At 39.9% G+C, this 6,274-nt stretch overlaps 1 pseudogene; it reads right to left on the bottom strand.

The window, feature by feature from the left end:
• Nucleotides 1-255: 255 nt before the first annotated feature.
• On the bottom strand, nt 256-6,222 carry LOC114049132 (annotated as a pseudogene).
• Between the last annotated feature and the right edge of the window lie 52 nt (nt 6,223-6,274).

Genomic DNA, 6,274 nt, shown 5'->3' with positions numbered 1-6,274 from the left:
TGAACAGCTTCTGACTAGCTGTGCTGCTGCCAATGAATGTGGAAGACATCTTGTGGTTGCATGACATAATGTCACACCTGGTACTATTCACATTGTTGGGAATCCACTCTCAAAGTAGCTGCTTTCTTGTCTCACATATACACAAATGTCTGCTTTATCCACCTCCTGTGTGGGCATGTGGCCCCAGAAGATGGGAGTCATAGGTAGTAACTGTACTGGGAGTTATAAGTAGCCATCTTGTTTTTATAACCAAACCTAGCATGAAGTGCTGATAGGGGAATGATGCCATGTTTTTGCTAGTTTCAGCTGGTGGGAACTAGAGGTTGGATTGGTGATTCCATGCCTGGTAGCAGAAGGCAAATGGTTGGAGTCTCCATAATTGGGTGTGGTCGGTTTAAGGGTTTGGAAGAAAATGTCACACAGAATTTTATTGTCAATGGAATAGGTTTCTTCTGCATTATCCACCAATGGGTAGATTGACAAGTTGGTATTATAGGGCTGAACTACAGTGTCTGTTACCTTGGGAAAAGATATCATACTGAAGTTACTCATGATTCAGTCTGGCCACTCTTCCCTGATCTTGGTGATAAGCAGGGTTCCCCTTCCAGATTCAGTGCTGCCTCCCAGTGAATGGGTCAGTCATGAGTCTTACAAACACACATCTTTCTTATTCCTTCATCCCCATATCTGATAGACACAGAGTCTACTAATTCAACTCCCTCTGTATAATGGCCTTCTGCGCAGTTATTTCTTGTACCAGGCTGGCCAAAAATAAAGTTATCTGGCTTAAAGGTCTAGTCGAATGGTCCAGCAGTGACTGAATCCATTGTGCCAGGCTCCAAATCCACTAGGATTACCTGAGGTACGTTTGTTACCAGTAGCTTTATTGTAGTACACATTGATCCTCTCTAGCCACACATCATTGTCTCCATGGTAACTGCCAGCAGACTCGATACCATGTTCATCATAAGTGACATCTCAAAACTTGGCTCCCACCTGAAGGCCACATTGATCAGATTGAATGTGTATGATGGCATCTGCTTGTGAAAGTAATTGTCCTTTTCCTCCCCTGGCCTAAGCACTCCTGTTCCTAAGGCTGTAGCTGACAGCAATACTTCTATTTTACAGACAAGGAAACTGAGGACAAGGGAAAAGACTAGAACCTGTTATCTCCCCGCTCCACATGCAAATGTGTCTCTTAACAGATGATGCCTCTTAACTGCTGTATTTACAGATCCCAGCTCAGTTAGTTTTAATGACAATGATAATAATAATAATAATAATAATAATAGTTGTTGTTGTTGTTCCATTGTTTCAGTTGTGTCTGACTCATCCTGACCCCTTTTGGGGTTTTCTTGACAAAGATACCGGAGTGATTTGCCATTCCTTTCTCCAGCTCATTTCCCAGATGAGGAAACTGAGGCAACCAGGATTCAGTGACTTGCCCAGGGTCACACAGCTAGTAAGTGTCTGAAGTTAGATTTGAACTCAGGTCTTCCTGACTCCAGCTCCAGCACTCTATCTGCTATGCCATTTAGCTGCTCTGATAATAATAATAATAATAATAATGATAAATTTATGTTATTCTTCAAGGTTTACAAAACACTTCATAAACAGTTTCTCATTTTATCTTCATAACAATCCTGGGAGATAGATACTATTATTATTATTCCCATTTTATAGATGAAGAAATGGAGGTAGACAGAAGTGACTTGCCACAGCTAGTCAGTGACTGGGGCTGCCTGACTTTAGGTCCAGCACTCCATCCACCATACCAACTGCCGGCCTTTTCAGGGATTAGATTGCTTTCAACTGGATCTTTCAATTTCCCTGTTTTCTTACTTCTTTGATACCTGTTTTGTGTCCTTATTGTTTTACAATCCTAGCCTATTCTCCTAGTTTATAATCTTTGTTTTGCCTTTCTTCCATGTCCATTCTTTTTTTTTTTTTTTGGCTAAGCAATGAGTTTAAGTGACTTGCCAGGGTGACACAGCTATTAAGTGTTATGTGTCCGAGGCTGTATTTGAACTCTGGTCCTCCTGAATCCAGGGCCTGTGTCTATCCACTGCGCCACCTAGCTGCCCCTTCCATATCCATTCTTTACCCAATTTAATCATAAGTTCTTTTAGTAATGCCCTCTCCTTTTCCCTTGACCTTCTACCATTGCTGTCCTCTCACCGTAGGTAACCTCCAAGGCTTCATCTGCCTTTTCTCTTTCTACTCATAAACCTTGAAGGCTGCTAAAGAAAATCATGGGCTGACCGCATTCACTACACGTTTTACCTTAACTGAGTCATAGAATCATAGAATCTAGGGAGTTGAGGAATGACAAAATCTAGGAGAGATTTTTTTTTTTAATTACAGGAAGATCTGAGAATTCTATGGACTGAGGAGGAAGGAGTCAACAATGAACGAAAGATTGAAGACTTGAGAGGAAAAGAGATGATTAATAGAATAATCTAACAGGATAAGGAAGGATATAGGATCAAGGACACAAGCAGAACAGACTTAGCAGGGAGGAAATGCATCTCATAAATCCATCAATTGACAAGCATTTATGAAATGCTTATTATGTATCAGGCACTGGCCTAGGCACAGGAGAGACAAAGATAAAAATGAAACAGTAACCTGTCCTCAAGTTTACATTCTATTAGGGAATACAATATGTATACATACTTTTATGTATAACATATATATCACATGTATTATAATATATAAATGTATTTATAATTTATAAATCTAAATATATACAAATAAATAATATGTACACATATGTAATTGGAATTTGGAAGAAACCTCCTCAGCCATCTAGCCCAGCTCATACATGAAATAAGTTTCCTCTAAAACATATCTGAGTATTGGAAGAATTCTAGTTCCTCTTCCATACAGCTATCATGTCCCCCAGAATCTTCTCTTCTCCAGGTTAACCAGGCTCAATTCCTTCAACAAATCCTCATATGACATGAACGCAAAGCCCTTCACCATCTTAGCTGCCTTCTCTGGACACTTTCCAACTTACCAATGTCCTTCTTTAGCCATAGCACCCTTAACCAAGCACAATACTCCAAGTGAAGTCTGATGAGGGCAGAGTACAATATTACCTCCCTATTTCTGGAGCCTATACCTCTTGTAATTCAGCCCAAGATCTCATTAACTTAATCTCTGATGGCAGAAAGCAAAGAAAAATTAAGAAGCCTCTTGATCAGGGTGAAAGAGGAGAGTGTAAAAGCTGGCTTGAAGCTTAACATAAAACAATGAAACAAAACAATAAACTAAAATCTTGGCAACTGGTCCATCACTTCCTGGCAAACAGAGGGAGAAGAAATGGAAGCAGTGTCAGATTTTATATTCTTGGACTCAAAGATCACTACAGACGGAGAATGCAGCCATGAAATTAAAAGACATTTGCTCCTTGGAAGGAAAGCTATGCCGAACCTGGACAGGATATTAAAAAGCAGAGACATTACCTTGGCAACAAAGCTATGGTTTTTCCAATAGCAATATATGACTGTGAGAGTTAGCACTGCAGAACTGACACTTTCAAATTGTGGTGCTAGAGACTTTTGAGAATCCCTTGGACAGCAAGGAGATCAAAGTAGTCAATACTTAAAGAAATTAATTCATGTGATTCACTAGAAGGTCAAATACTGAAGCTGAAGTTCATTTTTATTTATTGGCTAGGCAATGGGGTTAAGTGACTTGCCCAGGGTCACACAGCTAGTAAGCGTTATGTATCTGAGGCCAGATTTGAACTCAGGTCCTTCTGAGTCCAGGGTTGGTGCTCTATCCACTGCACCACCTAGCTGCCCCTGAAGCTGAAGTTTAAATACTTTGACCACATAATGAGAAGATGGGACTCACTGGAAAAGACCCTGATAATGGGAAAGATTGAAAGCAAAAGGAAAAGGGGATAGCAGAGGACAAGATGGATAGATAGTGTCATGAAAAGAATGAATGTGAACTTGGACAGACTTTGAGAGATAATGGAGAATAGAAGTGCCTGGCATGCTATGGTCCATGGGGTCACAAAAAGTCAGACACAACTGAACAACAACAAATGTCACAATCACAGTTGACTCAGTTGCTGTTGTGGTCTTCTAACACCTCAGATCTTTTTGAGAACATCTGCTGAATAGCTATACCTCCCCCATCTTGTACTTATGAAGCTGCAAAAATTTCCGTTTATCCCTATTAAACTTTATCTTATTAGATTCAGCCCAATGTTCTTAACTGTCAAAACCCTCTTGGATCTGACCTTGTCATCCAGTATGTTAGCTGTTCCTTAGTGTTATCTATAGATCTCATGAGTTTACCAAATATGTCTTTTTTTAAGTCACAGCAGCATAGCATTTCTTATATTTATCTTGTTTTAACTCTCTATCACACTTCCCATTTTCCCACAAACTACTTCTCTCTGCAAGACTCTACCTCCATCCTGCCACTTTCCCTCTCATCTAATGAGCTGCTCTCTTGCTTGGCTGGGAAGTATAAGACTATCCCATATGATTGCCTTCATTCCCCCTCTGCCACTTCTTAGACACATGCCATTCTATCTCTCACCTCCTGCATCTTTGCTTTTGAATGAGATGCTTGGAACATGTTTCCACCTTATTTCTGCATCTTAGAATTCCCAGTTTCCTTTGAAGCTCAGCTCAAATATTGTCCTTTACATGAGGCATTTTCTGATCTCCCCCTCAGCCCCCAGTTATTAATGCCTCCTCTTCCAAATTACCTTGTACTTATTATATACAAATATAAGTATAGTTATTATATCATAATAAATTATATTTGTATTTATTATACGTGTGTACATATTATTATATGAATAATACATATTATATAAAAGTTTGAGTACTTATTGTATTCCCTGATAGAATATAAGCTTGAGGACAAGTTACTGTTTCATTTTTATCTTTGTCTCTCCTGTGCCTAGGCCAGTGCCTGATACATAATAAGCATTTAATAAATGCTTGTCAACTGATGGATTGATGAGGTGCATTTTCTTCCTGGTAAATCTATTCTGCTTGTGTCCTTGATCCTATATCCTTCCTTGTCCTGTTAGATTATTCTATTAATCATCTCTTTTCCTCTCAAGTCTTCAGTCTTTCCCTCATTGTTGATTCCTTCCTCCTTAGCCTACAGAATTCTTAGATCTTCCTATAATTAAAAAAATCTCTCCTAGATTTTGATACTCCTCAGATTATTTTCCTGCTTGTTTCTCCTTTCTACTGTCAAACTATTGGGAATTTATCACACTCACTCATCCTGTCCACTTATCACCTTTTCACTCATAAACCTCTTGCTACGATTGAGGCTTTTTTTTTTTTGTCACAGCAGGAATTTATTTTGCTTGGCTATACGTATTTGTAATAGGCTACATTTTTCTTGCTTTCTCAGGGAGGGGAGGGAGGAAAGGGAAGGAGAGTGAGAAAAAGAGAGAGAGAGAGAGAATGAAAGAGAGAGAGAGAAATAATGTGGACCTGAAAAGCAAAACTGAATTAAAAATAAACCCTTTAATAACTGCCTTTTGTCGATAGCACTCAAGTGAAATAGCTTTCATCGAGGAAATAATGGGAATGGGGGCAGGAGGAGGAGACAGAAATCTTCTCCTCCCCAACTCCACCCCCCTCCTTCCTCAGCCCAGTGATTTCCTTTCAAGGACCAGCTTCTTTTTCTACTGCTGGTAACTTAATGACCTCACCCAATTCAATGTCCTTCCCCCTCCCTCCCCCATAATCCTCATCAACTTCTCTGTCTCTTTTGATACTGTAAACTACTTCTTGATTATTTTTTGGAGGCAGGGAGGCAATTGGGGTTAAGTGACTTGCCCAGGGTCACATACAGCTAGTAAGTGTCCAAGGCTGGATTTGAATTCAGGTCTTCCTGACTCCAGGGCCGGTGCTCTATCCACTGGGCCACCTCACTGCCCCCACTTCTTAATTCTTAATGGTCTATTTACCCTTGGCTTCTATATACACTCATTCCTTTTCTTCCTTTCTCATTTATCTTTCTTTCCTTCATTAATCCATCTTTCTTAGTATACTTCTAAGTGTAGGCATCCACCAGATTCAGTTTTTGGTCTTTAAGGAAAAAGTTCCTAAAAGTTATCCAACAGTAGAATGTGTCACCTTGGAACATAGTGGGTTTTCCTTCCCTGGAGGTCATCCAGCAAAGACTGGATAACCTCTTGCCAGGGATGTTGTAGAGGGAATTCTTGCTCATGTACGGGTTGGATTAGAGGGTCTCTGAGGTACTTTCCACCTTTGAGGTTCTA

This window comes from Vombatus ursinus, unplaced genomic scaffold (genome assembly GCF_900497805.2).
Source record: "Vombatus ursinus unplaced genomic scaffold, bare-nosed wombat genome assembly UNPS02014797.1, whole genome shotgun sequence".
Classification (NCBI taxonomy): Eukaryota; Metazoa; Chordata; class Mammalia; order Diprotodontia; family Vombatidae; genus Vombatus; species Vombatus ursinus.
This window is presented reverse-complemented; position numbering and strand designations above follow the sequence as displayed.